Raw genomic sequence first — 17,564 nt, 5'->3', positions numbered from 1 at the left:
TAATATAGGTAAATTAGCCTGCAGGCCAGTGTGGGTTTTAGGGAGTTAAAGTGAGGATCACAAAACCCCAGTTAACCATCAGGGGGACCAACCGTTCAGCTTTCTGTCTTTACTCCCAAACGTTTTCCTCTGGACTGGATCCAACCTCTGAAACTCCTCTGAATAAATTAACATTTTCATTTAATCTGTCCAATGTGAAACAGCTCTCAGGTCACCATTGCTGACATTGTGTTTTTTGGTTTGGTTTTAATTGTTAAACTGTGCCAGATTCCTGCCTCTTTTTTTAATTTATATTTTGGCTTTGTTCACAGTTACATAAGAGTGGAGCATTTTTCTCTCCCCTATCTTCCTAAAAAACTTTTTTTAATAACACTGTGGCTTCAATGAAGCAGGGTGGCTGGCCTGGCATAGTCTAACTGCCACAATAATTCAGCACTGGCTCCCTTGGGGTGTGACAGGCAGGCATAGCCATAACACTGTACAACCGATCAGAAATCATGCCCTCAATTTATGTAATTCATTTGCAGTTGGGCTGAATAAGAAGACGGTTAAAAGTTGTTTGCAGTACAGTCCATCTGAAAATTCTGTTGTGTTGAATGGTTTGCTGAATATACATTTTTCCAGACACAGATGATTAGCTTTCAAATAGAAGCTTGGCAACATAATGTGCACATTCATGCAGGCACACATAGTAATATATCACCCGTGTGCAGTCCGTTGACAGTAAGCAATAAAAGTGACATACATTATTTTCCATTTCAGGACCTGGCACATGGGCTTGGAGAGCTGCTCAGCTATGAGGGCAATGTGGAGGAAGACTTCTATCTGACCTTCCAGGTATTTGTTTTACTTCAGTTTATTTAGTACATTTTTTCTTAACTCTATTTCTTGAACTGTATTGTTGTTTAATAGGCGTCCCGCCAGCGGGACACCAGTCGACAACATCAGGTGAAATTGGAGGGCACGCAATTCAAATAAATAATCATAATATTAAACAATCATGAACATACAAGTATCTTGTATAATTTAAAAATGTAAATTCTTGTTAACCTCTCTAGGGTAGGTGGGACGAAATCGTCCCAACTACGTAACAGCCAGTGGAATCCTGTGGCGCGTTATTCAAATACCTTAGAAATGCTATTACTTCAATTTCTCAAACATATGGCTATTTTACAGCATTTTCAAGACAAGACTCTCGTTAATCTAACCACACTGTCCGATTTCAAAAAGGCTTTACAACGAAAGCAAAACATTAGATTATGTCAGCAGAGTACCCAGCCAGAAATAATCAGACACCCATTTTTCAAGCTAGCATATAATGTCACATAAACCCAAACCACAGCTAAATGCAGCACTAACCTTTGATAATCTTCATCAGATGACACTTCTAGGACATTATGTTATACAATACATGCATGTTTTGTTCAATCAAGTTCATATTTATATCAAAAACCAGCTTTTTACATTAGCATGTGACGTTCAGAACTAGCATACCCCCCGCAAACTTCCGGTGAATTTACTAAATTACTCACGATAAACGTTCACAAAAAACATAACAATTATTTTAAGAATTATAGATACAGAACTCCTCTATGCACTCGCTATGTCCGATTTAAAAATAGCTTTTCGGTGAAAGCACATTTTGCAATATTCTAAGTAGATAGCCCGGCATCATAGGGCTAGCTATTTACACACCCACCAAGTTTAGCCCTCACCAAAGTCAGATTTACTATAAGAAAAATGTTATTACCTTTGCTGTTCTTCATCAGAATGCACTCCCAGGACTTCTACTTCAATAACAAATGTTGGTTTGGTCCCAAATAATCCATTGTTATATCCAAATAGCGGCGTTTTGTTCGTGCGTTCAAGACACTATCCGAAAGGGTAAATAAGGGTTACAAGACACTATCCGAAAGGGTAAATAAGGGTTACGCGCCCGATGCGTTTCGTGACAAAAAAAAATCTAAATATTCCATTACCGTACTTCGAAGCATGTCAACCGCTGTTTAAAATCAATTTTTATGCCATTTTTCTCGTAAAAAAGCGATAATATTCTGACCGGGAAATCGTGTTTTAGTACAAAGAGAGAGAAAATAAAAACATGGTGTCGCCCCGTGCACGCGCCTCAGTCTGATGGTCCTCTGATAGAGCACTTACCAAAGGCGCTAGTATTTTTCAGCCAGGGCCTGGAATTACATCATTCAGCTTTTTTCCCGGGTTCTGAGAGCCTATGGGAGCCGTAGGAAGTGTCACGTTACAGCAAAGATCCTAAGTTTTCAATAAACAGAGCCAAGAAGCTCAAGGAATGGTCAGAGAGGGCACTTCCTGTACAGAATCTTCTCAGGTTTTTGCCTGCCATATGAGTTCTGTTATACTCACAGACACCATTCAAAAAGTTTTAGAAACTTTAGGGTGTTTTCTATCCAAAGCCAATAATTATATGCATATTCTAGTTTCTGGGCAGTTGTAATAACCAGATTAAATCGGGTAAATTTTTTATCCGGCCGTGCCCCCTAGCCCTAACAGGTTAATCTAACTGCGCTGCCTGATTTATAATAGGCTTTATAGCGAAAGCATACCATGTGATTGTTTGAAGACCGTGCCCCACATCAACATATTTTTCAACAAGCACAGGCTTCATAAAATCACAAATAGAGATTAAATAAATCACTTACTTTTGAAAATCTTCCTCTGCTTGCAATCCCAAGGGTCACAGCTACAACATGATTGGTCGTTTTGTTAGATAAAATCCTTCTTTACATCCCAAAAAGTCTGTTTAGTTGGCGCCATCGATTTCAGTAATCCACTCGTTCAACATGCAGACAAAGGAGTCCAAGAAGCTACTGCTAAACTTTGTTCAAACAAGTCAAACTACATTTCTATCTAATCCTCAGGTATCCTAAAATCTAAATAAACTATAATATTTAATACGGAAAGAAGTATGTAAAATTAGTAAGTAAGCGCGTGCCAACAGACTGATTTTGAACTGGAAGTCTTTGTACAGAAACTCAAAATTCTTGCTTGTTTTTGAAGAAACAAGCCTGAAACAATGAACAAAGACTGTTGACATCTAGTGGAAGCCATAGGAATTGCAATCTGGGAGCTGGAATTACATAGAACCCATAGCTTTCCATTATAAAAGCCTGGGATCAACAAAAAAAATTATGTTTTGTTTTTCTTTGGAATTTCGCCTGCCATATCAATTGTGTTATAGTCAGACATTATTTTAACATTTCTAGAAATTTCAATGTGTTTTCTATCCAATGCTACCAATTATATACATATCCTGGCTTCTGGGCCTGAATAACACTATCCAATGCTACCAATTATATTCATATCCTGGCTTCTGGGCCTGGGTAACAGGCCGTTTACTTTGGGCACGTCAGTCAGGCAGAAATTCAGGAAAATAGACCCTAGCTCTAAGAAGTTTAAGTAAGCATTTCACTGTAAAATCTACACCAGTTGTATTCGGCGCATGTGACAAATAAATGTGATTTGATTTGATCTCCTTTCCTATTTATTACCTGTGCAAGGGCAACAGTGCACCAGGGTGTCGATTCCGACCCGAATTAAGCATGCGTAAATGTAACATAATTACCTTTTTATGCACTTTTCTCGCCATGCGTATTCTGACCTTGAATTTAAGCATGAGAATAGCATGCTATTCACCAGCGATTCATTGGGGGTGTAGATCGAATAAATGAAGGTGTGGCAGAGGTGTCTACAGATACACTGTATTCTGTCCTTGACTTAATTCCCTAATTCCACCACCTTTATACATGAGGAAACCATGAATAAGGTCTAGCGAACATACTGGTTCCAAGTGGAAAAAGCATCTACTTTCAGTTAGAAATAACCCCATTCTCCAAGCACTGTAATTTACAACTTGATTAGAGCTATTAATAAGAAGTAGGTAAATTAATAATCCATTTGGATAAGGGAATTGCAAATATATGGAGATTTCAAGGTAGTTACAGAGTTAAATGGCTGTGATAGAAGAAAGCTGAGGATGGATCAACACCATTGTAGTTACTCCACAATGCAGACCTAAATGACAGTGAAAAGAAGGAAGCCTGTACAGAATAGAAATATTCCAAAACATGCATCCTGTTTGGAATAAGGCACTAAAGTAATACTGCAAAACATGTGGCAAAGAAATGTACTTTATGTCCTGAATACAAAGCAGTATGTTTGGGGCAAATCCAACACAACACCTCTGAGTTTCACTCTTCATATTTTCAAGCATATTGGTGGCTGCATCATGTTATGGGTATGCTTGTCATTGGCAAGAACTAGGGAGTTTTTTAGGATAAAAAAATGAATAGAGCTACGCACAGGCAGTGTCCCAGAGGAAAACCTGGTTCAGTCTGCTTTCCAACAGACACTGGGAGACAAATCCACCTTTCAGCAGGACAATAACCTAAAACTCAAGGCCAAATATTCACTGGAATTTCTTACTAGGTTGAATACCTATCTAATCAAAATATATTAGTGCTTTATTTCCCATTAATAAATAACTACAACTAAATCCATTTTAATCCCACTTTGTAACAACAAAATGTGGAAAAAGTCAAGGGGTGTGAATGCTTTCCGAAGGCAATGTCTAAGAGTTCTGAACTCTTACCTGGGCGAGGCCTTGATTTTCATCATTGGATTTGAACCATAATCTCAATATTGGAGCAACAATAACTAATCAACTGACTGTGAATATGTCATTATTGTGATTTTAGACAGCCTGGCATATTCTTTATTTACATTTCTATGCTTTGTCTGCATTAGTAAGGTTAGAACGTATGAGGTCAAATTCAGTCAGTACACTTTTATCAATCTATCTTCATTCTATCACCACTTATCATGAGTTAAGTTATGATACTGAGATAAAGGTCTTTGTAAGGTGCATTTCGGCCTATGAGTCAAGGCCCAATGTTTCACTGTCTTTCACCATTTTACTGGGTTAGTGTCTTTCACTCTTACTGAGGCAGAGGTACAGTGTACTCACTGAACCGTATTCAGTTGATGTCACGTCCTGACCAATATAAGTTGTTATTTTCTATGGTAGAGTGGTCAGGGCGTGACAGGGGGTGTTTTTGTGTTTGTTCTATGTCTTCTATTTCTATGTTGGATTTCTAGTTTGTCTATTTCTAGGTTGGGGGTCATTGGGTTGACCTTCAATTGTAGGCAGCTGTTCCTCGTTGCCTCTAATTGGAGGTTGTATTTAGTAGGGGTGTTTTTTTTTTTCCCCTGTGGTTTGTGGGTAGTTGTTTCCTGTTTAGTGTATGTTTCACCTGACGGGACTGTTGTCGGTCGGTTTGTTGTTTTTGTTATTTAGTTTCATTAAAGTTAATATGAGCACTTCACACGCCACGCCTTGGTCCCCTTTGTACGACCCTCGTTACAGAACTACCCACAATGACTGGATCAAGTGGCGTGCCCAGGCAGAGATGGACACTTGGTTATATATGGAATGGATAGAGAGGAGAAACTGGTCTTGGGGCCAAGTCATTGATAGATATAGGAGCCTACCGGGGAAGAACGAGAGGCGGGGCACACGGGTAGGTTGGCTGGGCCAGGGGTGAGCCCTGAGCCAACTCCCCGTGCTTATTGTGGTGAGCATATGCCTGCTTCTCACACTCTCTCTCCGGTATGCCTCCATAATCCAGTATGTCCTGTTCCTGCTCCCCGCACTAGCCCTGAGGTGTGTTACTAGTCTGGCGCCTCCAAAGCCAGCCCCACGCACCAGGCCTCCAGTGCCCCTTCATAGTCCAGTATGTCCTATGCCTGCTCCTCGCACTCTCCTTTCAGTGTGCAGCCATAAACCGGTACAGCCAGTGCCTGCTGTGAGCACTCGGCCATTAGTACATCCTGTTCCTGCTCCCTGCACTAGCCCTGAGGTGCGTGTTACTAGTCTGGCACCTCCAAAGCCAGCCCCACGCATCAGGCCTCTAGTGCGCTTGCCCAGTCCAGTACGTCTTGTCCCTGCTCACCGCACTCGCCCTGAGGTGCGTGTTTCTAGACTGGCGCCTCCAAAGCCAGCCCCAGGCCTCCAGTTCACCTGCCCAGCCCAGTACATCCTGTTCCTGCTCCCCGCACTCGCCCTCCAGTGCGCCTCCATAACCCGGTACAGCCAGTGCCTGCTGTGAGCACTTGGCCATTAGTGCGTCTTCCCAGTCTGGTGAGACCGATTCCTGCTCCTCGCACTCTCCCTCTAGTGCGCATCCATAACCTGGTACAGCCAGTGCCTGCTGTGAGCACATGGCCTTCGGCAGTGGTCTGCAGCCCAGGGCCTTCGGCAGTGGTCTGCAGCCCAGAGCCTTCGTTGGCGGTCCGAAGCCTCCGAAGATGATCCATGGTCTGGTTCCTCCGGACAAACAGAAGCGGGGGGATCAGCGGGCGGTGGGGGTACTACGCCCGGAACCAGAGCCGCCGCCATAGACATTTTTTCACCCACCCTACTCTCCCTTTGTGTTTTGTTTTGGGGTTGGTTTTGTGTTTTTTTTTTGTTGTTTAGTTTGCATTCGGAGTCTGCACCTTTGGGGGGGATACTGTCACGTCCTGACTAATATAAGTTATTTTTTATGGCAGTGGTCAGGGCATGACCTTCAATTGGAGGCAGCTGTTCCTCATTGCCTCTAATTGGAGGTCATATTTAGTAGGGGTGTTTTTTCCTGTGGTTTGTGGGTAGTTGTTTAGTGTATGTTTCACCTGACGGGACTGTTGTCGGTTGCTTTTGTTATTTAGTGTTTTATTAAAGTTAATATGAGCACTTCACACGCCGCACCTTGGTCCCCTTTGTACGACCCTCGTTACAGTTGACACCCACCATCATCCATTACCCCTCTAAACAACTGCTTCTATATCCTTCTCTCACCAGCTGAGTTAAACACCAGAGCAACTACATTATCTATACCCCTGGTTACTGATTACAGTAGGCTATTTTTTTAAGCCCACATGCTTACTGTAAGTGAATGTTGACCATTAACTAATATAAGCTTATGCCTTTCACAGGAAATCCACTCTCTTTTTTTAAAGATAATGAGTGTGTCATTGTATCTAGGTTTTCCAAGAGGAGCTTGGTGTGGTCAAGTCCTATAACCTGGAGGTGACAAGATCCTAGTCAACAAACAGAACAGAAAGGGTGAGTAGGCCTATACTGTGGGCTAAAATATGAGAGGTAGACATACATGGGGCCACAGGATGTGCTTCGTTTCGTTCCATCCCATCTCTAACACAGCTTATTCAACGAATCAAATGGTCATGGTTGTCAATTTAAACACATTACAATGAAATCAAGCTTTGAACCTCCAGGACTACATTTCTGTTTGAAAAACAGACATGCCATTCACTTGAATCTAATTCCCCTTAGTGTGTCTTTTTCTGTTCCACATGTTATGTCACAAGGCTCCTCTTTGTATTTGAGTATATGTCTCCTCTATTTGTGGGCGTGAGTGGTTTATTAAATTATTTTCTTTCTCTGCAGAATATGTTCAGCTGTACACTGATTTCCTACTGAAGAAGTCAATTTACAAGCAGTTTGCAGCCTTCTATCATGGCTTCCATAGTGTGTGTGTGCATCAGACGCTATGATGGTGAGTCAGGACTTCTCTCTGCGTTCAGTGGGGGGTGGGGTAAAATTCCTCAGGCTCTTGGAGGTCTTTCAGATTGTAAAGTACAATAAGAGTTATTCACGTCACTGTGGTCAGAAAACCTCCAGATGAACATTCTGATCCAGGTTTATAACTTGAACATTCTGATACAGGTTTAGAACTCATGCAGTTCTGAGTAAAAGTAGGAGAGAAGCTAATATCATAGTGTGTGTATCTGACACACACAGCTGTGTGATTTATGTGAGTCCCTTATGACTGTTAATGTAAATATACAACACTTCTACCCACGTGCCCCCTCCTGTTCCCCATGACCCCCTCTCCTGGGGTATAGGTTGCACTGACTGACATTGCTTACATTATACTACAGCCCTCCTAAATTGCAAAAAAAGGGCAGTTTTAAGTGGGTCAAGAACAGAGGTGATGAGTTAGTCATTAAGACAGACTATAGGGATCAAGGCCTCCTGGGACAAATGTGTTAACATCTAGTTACAGCAGTACAAATCTAACACTGTTGGCTACCGTTGAATACTGATCAGCCAGAGACACAGAAAAGCTTAGGTTCACCCCGACCCAGACTTCGTCAGTGGGGTAGTCTCATATTGGGGTGGGGGTGACCCACATGGGCTGTTGCATTTTGACAGAGGCCATAGAGAAATACTGTATCATGAGCCTGGGTGTAATTCTGTGTCTCCAGGCTATCTGTAGACCAGGCGCACTGGTTTGAGTGTGTCAATAACTGCAATGTTGCTGGGTTTTTCAAGCTCAACAGTTTCCTGTGTGGATCAAGAATGGCACACCACCCAAACAACATCCAGTCAACTTGACACAACTGTGGGAAGCATTGGAGACAACATGGGTCCATCATACCTGTTGACCGTTTTCGACACATTGTAGTCCATGCCCCGACGGATTGAGAATGAATTGAATCTGTTCTGAGGGCAAAAGGGGGTGCAACTCAATATTAGGAAGGTTTTCCTAGTATTTTGTATGCTCACTGTATATTCTGATCACTGTGAATCATGCATTGTAGGGCACAATGAAATACAGTACCAGTCAAAAGTTTGGACACACTTACTCATTCCAGGGTTTTTCTTTATGTTTACTATTTTCTACATCGTAGAATAATAGAGAGGACATCAAAACTATGAAATAATACATATGGAATCATGTAGGAACCAAAAAAGTGTTAAACAGCTTTGCACACTCTTGGCATTATCTTAACCAGCTTCATTAGGTAGTCACCTGGAATGCATTTCAATTAACAGTTGTGCCTTGTTAAAAGTTAATATGTGGAATTTCTTTCCTTCTGTTCAGAGGAGACTGCATGAATCAGGCCTTCATGGTTGAATTGCTGCAAAGAAAGCACTACTAAAGGACACCAATAAGAATAATAGACTTGCTTGGGCCAAGAAACATGAGCAATGGACATTAGACCACGGGAAATCTGTCCTTGGTCTGATGAGTTCAAATTTGAGATTATTGGTTCCAACCGCCGTGTCTTTGTGAGACGCAGAGTAGGGGAACGGATGATTTCTGCATGTGTAGTTCCCACAGTGAAGCATGGAGGAAGAGGTGTTATCGTGTGGGGGTGCTTTGCTGGTAACATTGTCAGTGATTTATTTAGAATTCAAGGCACACTAAACCAGCATGACTACCACGGCATTATGCAGATACGCCATCCCATCTGGTTTGCACTTAGTGGGACTATCATTTGTTTTTCAACAGAACAATGACCCAACACACCTCCAGGCTGTGTAAGGGCTATTTGACCAAGAAGGAGAGTGATGGAGTGCTGCGTCAGATGACCTGGCCTCCACAATCACCCGACCTCAACCCAACTGAGATGGTTTGGGATGAATTGGACCACAGATTGAAGGAAAAGCAGCCAACAAGTGCTCAGCATATGTGGGAACTCCTTCAAGACTGTTGGAAAAACATTCCAGGTGAAGCTGGTTGAAAGAATGCCAAGCGTGTGCACAGCTGTCATCAAGGCAAAGAGTGGCTACTTTGGGGCATCTAAAATATAAAATATATTTAGATTTGTTTAACACTTTTTTGGTTCATACTGTACATGATTCCATATGTATTATTTCATAATTTTGATGTCTTCTCTATTATTCTACAATGTAGAAAAAGGTAAACATAAAAAAAAACTTGAATGAGTAGGTGTGTCCAAACTTTTGACTGGTATTGTATATATATATATATTCACACATACATACAGTCGGGAACATGCGGCAAATCTGTCAGTGAACAGCGTGTAGACAATACAGGCCTTTGGCAATATTTCAAATACAATCGCTGAAAACAAAGGTTGGAAAGCAAATGGCTCCTGCTGGAAAGAGAAGACTCTAATCTGTATGCTGTAGGCTACCAAAATATATGATCAACTTTGCAAATATTGAGCGAGATAGGCTTTTGGCACAAATGCTTCGGCCATCTCCGGCAAGTGAGCATAACATTGGTCGAGTCAGTGAAACTGAAAAGCATGTTTAGGACTATAATTTCCTCCTCATTTTGTAGCCTATAATATGTGCGTCTCCACAACGCTAGGCCTAGGCTGTTGATGGATTCAAGACAAGATCATTTTTATTGATCTCAGATTCTCAGTTTGTCAGTGTCAAAGTAGCCTGTCATTTCGATAATTTGTGTGATATAGAAAAATATTCTGCCAGTCTCCAGTCATGTAAAATTACTTAAAATTGCATGCGTTTATAAAAGTACACTTTTTCCCAGATCCTAGGCTACAAAACATTTTCCACAACCCTACTGCAATGATATGCATGCGATGCTTTATTAGAAGAGTCAATTTATGGAGGGTGTGACATAACAGATCCTCCGGAGGCACGCAGAGGCCAAATTGAGCTCCATACCGCATCACTGTGTGCCTCCCAAATTTTGTAACAATGCGGAAGGCTCCGTATAGCTCCGCATTGACAAGATTGGTTGATGGTAGGTGGTGGCGGGAGGTCCTGTATAAACACAAACTCACTTCCTTGACAATTCCTTCACAACAGCTCTGCTGAATGCACTGACTACTGCAGAGGCCGCATCACCGTAAATGCTGCACGCATGGCCAATGCAGACGTCGGAATGACCATGCAGCGCCTTTTAAGGGGATTTTATTTCTCATGCGTTCTTGTACCTCAGAGCTCACCAGGTCACCCCACTCCAGCTCACTTTTTGTTCCAGTACCTCCCGATTTACAAATTGACATATACTAAATAATATGTGTGAAATTAGTTTTCATTTAGAATGGGCCATTATCATGCACCTGTCGGAACAGGGGCATGGTAAAAAAAAAGACCATATGCACTTGAATAGCAAATGGAGGACACTTTTCCTGCGGTTCATTTTCATGCCAGCAAGGTAGGCTACTCCAGTTGTAAAGCGAAGCAATGTGCTTAATATTAGGTAAGTTGATAAATAAATATAGGAGGCCTAGTGATAAGAAAGCTGAAGGGATCATCCGATTTTTAATAGAGGCCATCAAAACTCTGTTTTCTCACACGGTTGCATAGCCCATAGAAATGTTGAGCAACTGGAACACTTATTTCATTCCATGCATCAACTAGCTATGAGGAGCTGGCTGTCGCTGTGCAACAGGTTATCCGATTTCACTCAAACTCAATGCCAGAGCTCTCATTAAGTGTTTCATTTGATTTTCAAAACTATTTGCATTGATGTCAGAGTGATTAGAGGGACAATAGAGCCATGAGTACCGGCCATTAGCAACTGGCAAGTTTGGTATGCTACTAATGACCATCAAAGGCATCAGAGAACTATTTTGGAGAAGCCTAGTTACCGTGACTCAATCATCACTGGAATTTGTCTGTGGTCATGACACCGGACTGCCAGTGTGGAGGTAATAAGGTCACAGTAACAGCCCTAGACACATCTTGTGTTGTGGAGATGCAGCTTCTGAGACCTGAGGAGGTAGAGATCCTGGTATGTGGGACTCCAGAGCTGGGCATGAGTGCCCTGCAGAAAGCAGCTCAGTATGAGGGCTACAGCAAATCTGACCTCACAGTACGGTAAGTGTCATGCACATAAAAACCCCAGTGCACCCAATCTATACAACTGTTCATTGTTTTTCAATCTTTCACCTGGCAAATATCCCCAGATCCCCAGATCCTCCCCTCACCTTGCCGTGGAGTACCACAAAGCCTTTAGCAACAAGCCATTATGACAGACCCATTATGCAATGCTCTTTCACTCTGTTGGAGGAACCTAGAGCTGAACTCTTTATACCACCTCCACTCTGCTGACTGTCTCATCTCTCTGGATCCCTGCAGCCAACCTGTGCCACTTTACAGCTGCATGCGTTTCCAGTCCCTTTCAGGCCTGTTTTACTCTAGCTGCACTCCCTCCCCTTTCCCCTTGGGGGACCAACCACTTGCTTTAATTTGAAAGTCAACCATAACATAGCTCTTCATTCGGCCTTTCCTATTACACAAGTCTATGCATTGACTTTTCCTATTACACGAGTCAATGCAGTGTCATGCAACATAACTTCTCAAGGAGCTGTACACTCTTAGAAAAAAAATAGCTATCGAGAACCTCAAAGGGTTCTTCGGCTGTCCCCATAGGATAACCATTTGAAGGACCCTTTTTGGTTCCAGGTAGAACCCTTTTGGTCCCAGGTAAAACCCTTTCCACAGAGGGTTCTACATGGATCCCAAAAGAGTTCTACCTGGAACCAAAAAGGGTTATTCTATGGGGACAGCTGTAGAACCCTTTTGGAACCCTTTTTTTCTCAGAGTGTAGTTCACTATCCATTTCATGCAATCGTGAGTGATGTTACAACAGCCGTCTAAATTTAGGTCTTGACATGCTGCCATAACAGAATAGTCACGTTGGCTGTGTTTTACATTGCCTGTCTGGAATTTTTTATTGACACCACCTGTTTGTGTGTGTGTTTAGCCATTTCTGGGATGTGGTACTGGCTTTCCCTTTGGAGCTGCAGAAGAAGCTGCTCCACTTCGCCACAGGATGTGACCGTGTCCCCGTGGGAGGGTTGGTTGACCTAAACTTCAAGATAGCCAAGATCGACGTGTCCACTGACTGGTACTGTAGTCATCTCATCACTCATTGGCTCTTACTCTCAGATATATCCAACAATATAATTAGAACAATATCCAAACACAAATAAACATTATAGACTGTAACATTGACTAACAATACTGTTCAAGGAGGGAAACAAGGTACAGCATACTATGGGGAATCACACTCTCAAGGCTTCGATTGAAGGATCTGTAATCACGCCTGACAAGGCCAATGAAATCCATGTCTCTCTGACAAGCGTGAGGCTCGGATTAATTCCTTTGATTTAATACCGCTCTTCACTGAGCCCAGGAACGGGCGGTAGGGGGCCATTCAGTATAGTCGTAATGCTACGTTCCTGTTATGTCAATCAACTTCGATACAAAATACTATGGGGAAATATAATCGTGCCCCAAGCCGACCCCAACGGATGCTAAATGAAATGGCCCTTGGCACACCAGCCAGACCTGACCCTGCCAGATGAGGCAGTCTGGGTATTGTGCAGATGGCGTGCTGCTTAGTGACTTTCCCCTGTCCCAACCGTAAGCACACTGTGTGCTACACTGGGAGCAGTGACATCCAAAAGTGTGTGATGATGCCTAACTCGCCGTAGCACAAATATCTCCTATAGTCAACCCTTTGACAAACCCGTCCTGGTGCAGTTGAGACAAGTTCCGAGAGACTGACCTATTAAAACATAACCACCCAACATTTCACTCTGGTTAAAAGGAATAGGCTCTAATGGAATACCTGCCCTTGATGTGAATGGTGCATACATACAAACCCAACAACTACTTTGACTACTGTGGCATTGTGTAGAGAGAGAGCTAGAAACGTATTGACGCTCGAGTGTCCCTCATCCTGCTGATGCATCTCTGTGTTAGAAATGGAAACACCACCCACATCCTGTATTAGGATTAACTCAAAAGGAAAATAATTTCTAACATCTTTCACTTGTCTGCAAGACAATAATATTCAATCGTCCTATTGTCAAGGTAATCATTCACAAAGTCCTTTAAAAGTGACCAGCTCTTCCACACTGGTATCAGTCCCATAGATAACTATTATAAATTATGTTCTGACAGTCTGCCGGTGTGAGGAATTCTTCTTCCATTCCACTGGTTGCACTCCACCGGTGATCTTGTATTGTTTCAGGTACAGTCAAGGGATATTGCTGCAGCCTCAGATGATAGATTCTCATAACTTGTAACGAAGGAAACAAAAAAGTTAAGAGAAATTGATATTTCACATATATTTCCCTAAGTAAGCATGTCCCGATTTTCAAGAAAAAGTTGTACATTTCACCTAGATATCCCTAACTTGACGACTGCAGTATATAACATAGAAGTTTATCAGGTTCTGATCATCTTACTATGCTTCTTCACCCGAGATTGAGCCCCAATTGCTAATCCATCAGTTCTTTATTCTCCAGGCTCCGCTTTGTCATCAAAATGGACAACCTTGCAATGAGTGACATGTATCCATTGTGATTTTCCCTGGACCTTTACTGCTGACCTCGTTATCAGCAAAACTTCATAAGGACCTTCCCATTTTGGCCCTAATGTGTCTGTCACATATTTTTTTTACCATCACCCACTGTCCTGGCACCACGTCATGACCCCCTTCTGGAGTTATTCCCCATTAGAAAGTTGTATGCAATAGTTAAGTACTGTTTCGCTCAAAGTGAATATCTGATTTTCTCAAATCTAACATGCCTGGTAGGGACATTGTCCATTGTAGTCACTGCCCAGCCTACCTTCCTCACTGCTTGAACCGTCTGTGTATAAGATAAACTCAGGGTTTTCCAACAAATTACTCTATAAACTCATCAGAGCGCTGACCCAAAACAACTCACAACAGTTGTGTTCAAGTAATGTGGTATCTGGAGGATACATCAGAGTAGCTGGATTACATGGTGTCTTTTCAACTATACCCATGTCCCGTAGATCTTTAATCACTACTTTAGTAGCGTCCATAGCTTCCTTTCTACTGGGATGTAGTTTTGTGCAAGGTGGGGCAACACCTGTCAAGCACACTGGTTCCATATGCAAAGTTCCTCACTCATTTCTCTTCGTAGTCCAAATAGCATGGTTCTGAAGCCCCCCCCCCCCGCCCACTCCTGTTGCTCTCATCTTTTTGCCCATGTACTGAGGACATACAGTGGAAAGAAAAAGTATGTGAACCATTTGGAAATACCTGAATTTCTGCATTAATTGGTCATAAAATCTGATCTGATCTGATCTTCATCTAGATCACAGCAATAGACAAACACAGTCTGCTTAAACTAATAACACACACTTATATGTTGTCATGTCTTTATTGAACACACTGTGTAAACATACACAGTGCAGGGTGGAAAAAGTATGTGAACCCTTGGATTTAACTGGTTGACCCTCCATTGGCAGTAATAACCTCAACCAAACATTTTCTGTAGTTGCGGATCACACCTGCACAACGGTCAGGAATTTTGGATCATTCCTCTTTACAAAACTGTTTTAGTTCTGCAATATTCTTGGGATGTCTGGTGTGAACTGCTCTCTTGAGGTCATGCCACAGCATCTCAATCGGGTTGAGTTCAGGACTCTGACTGGGCCACTCCAGAAGGCATATTTTCTTCTGTTGAAGCCATTCTGTTGTTGATTTACTTCTGTGTTTTGGGTCGTTGTCCTGTTGTATCACCCAACTTCTGCTGAGCTTCAATTGATGGACAGATAGCCTAACATTCTCCTGAAAAATGTCTTGATGAACTTGGGAATTGATTTTTCCATCAATGATAGCAAGCTGTCCAGGCCCTGAGACAGCAAAGCAGCCCCAAACCATGATACTCACTCCACCATACTTTACAGTTGGGATGAGGTTTTGATGTTGGTGTGCTGTGCCTTTTTTTCTCCACACATTGTGTTGTGTGTTCCTTCCAAACAACTCAACTATAGTTTCATCTGTCCACAGAATATTTTACCAGTAGCACTGTGGAACATCCAAGTGCACTTTTGCAAACTTCAGACATTCAGGAATGTTTTTTGGGACAGCAGTGGCTTCTTCCATGGTGTCCTCCCATGAACATTATTCTTGTTTAGTGTTTTACGTATTGTAAACTCGTCAACAGAGATGTTAGCCTGTTCCAGAGATTTCTGTAAGTCTTTAGCTGATACTCTAGGATTCTTCTTAACCTCATTGAGCATTCTGCAATGTGCCCTTGCAGTCATCTTTGCAGGACGGCCACTCCTAGGGAGAGTAGCAACAGTGCTGAACTTTCTCCATTTATAGACAATTTGTCTTACCGTGGACTGATGAACATCAAGGCTTTTAGAGATACTTTTGTAACCCTTTCCAGCTTTATGCAAGTCAACAATTCTTAATCTTAGGTCTTCTGAGATCTCTTTTGTTTGAGGAATGGTTCACATCAGGCAATGCTTCTAGTGAATTGCAAACTCAAATTTTGTGTGTGTTTTTTATAGGGCAAGGCAGCTCTAACCAACATCTCTAATCTCGTCTCATTGATTGGACTCCAGGTTAGCTGACTCCTGACTCTAATTAGCTTTTGGAGAAATCATTAGCCTAGGGGTTCACATACCTTTTCCAACCTACACTGTGAATGTTTAAATGATGTATTCAATATAGACAAGAAAAATACAATAATTTGTGTGTTATTAGCTTAAGCACACTATGTTGTATATTGTTGTGACTTAGATGAAGATCAGATCAAATTTGATGACCAATTTATGCAGAAACCCAGATAATTGCAAAGAGTTCACATACTTGTTCTTGCCACTATATATGTTTTGCATAAGATATGGGCAATACAGTGACTTCAGCACTCGTATCTACTAAAAAATATACTGCAAAGTTGTTAACCATCATGTACACAAATATTCCAACCGATTTCATATGTACACCAGCTGAGATGGGATGTAAGAGAGGGGCTGTTAGTTTACCTCTAAAGCATCCAGCAAACTCTGCTGCTGAGCCAGAGAGAGCTTCTTAAATTTCTGCACCAGCATTGTGTCATTGGGGCTGTTGTCTTGATTCCATTTTCCTTTAGACCGACCCTGCTTCTCCTGGCCACTTCTCATGAAATCACATTTTATTTTCCAACAGTCTTGTTGCCAGTGACCAGAAATCCCGAAATTATGACATACACCAGGTTTCTCATCTATTGAACGAATAATGTTGTTGGTTTCACTCGGAATCTGCACAACTCTGATACCCTCATCTCGTGGATGCTTAAACGTTTTTGACCATTCATGCAACTGTTTTGGGGGTGCTGATTTATGTGTGATTACTGTCACTAGAGGTTTATCTTTACTATCTTTTACAGCCTGTGTTCTGGTTGGCCTAAGACATCGTTCGTCGCCTGCTGTCAAAATCTGTTGACTCAAAGCCAGGCAATGCTGACCAGATGCTTGAAACCTGATCTGCCTTGCACAACTCAGTGTGAGGATAGACAGAGGGAACAGAGAGGCCACAGGTGGGGGTCACCTCTGACTTTTTCACCCATGTCTCCTCCTCTACTTTTAAATGGTTCTTTATATCACTAGACAGTGAATTTAACATCTGATCCACCCTTTTTCAGAGTGGTTTTCTCACTTAACAATGGCATTACATTAACGTCAATAGTTGTATAATATATCTCTATGTTCATATATTTATTTAACCCCAAAATATATGTATGTGTATATATATAAAACCCCTTTTGAGGACTCAAACCTCTTCTAGAACAAATTGTTTCTGTAGGGCCTGGTTATCCATAAAAACTTGTGTTCACTTCAAGGCTTGTTGAATGCTTACAAGGTTTACATTTACCACATGTTTAACAATTGCTACTCAACTAGCAACTCACTTCCATACAACAAGGTTTCACAAAAACAGAGGCCTCAAACCTTTTAATAAAAGCCTCGAACCCCTATAATAGAGAAA

General features: G+C 41.9%; 1 pseudogene; it reads left to right on the top strand.

The window, feature by feature from the left end:
* The window catches only part of LOC115152676 (probable E3 ubiquitin-protein ligase HECTD2), a 49,634-nt pseudogene that overhangs the window by 20,533 nt on the left and 11,537 nt on the right, over positions 1–17,564 (top strand).

The sequence above is a fragment of the Salmo trutta genome, chromosome 18 (genome assembly GCF_901001165.1).
Source record: "Salmo trutta chromosome 18, fSalTru1.1, whole genome shotgun sequence".
Taxonomy (NCBI): Eukaryota; Metazoa; Chordata; class Actinopteri; order Salmoniformes; family Salmonidae; genus Salmo; species Salmo trutta.
Note: the sequence above shows the minus strand (reverse complement) of the source record. Positions and strands in the feature narration are given on the sequence as shown.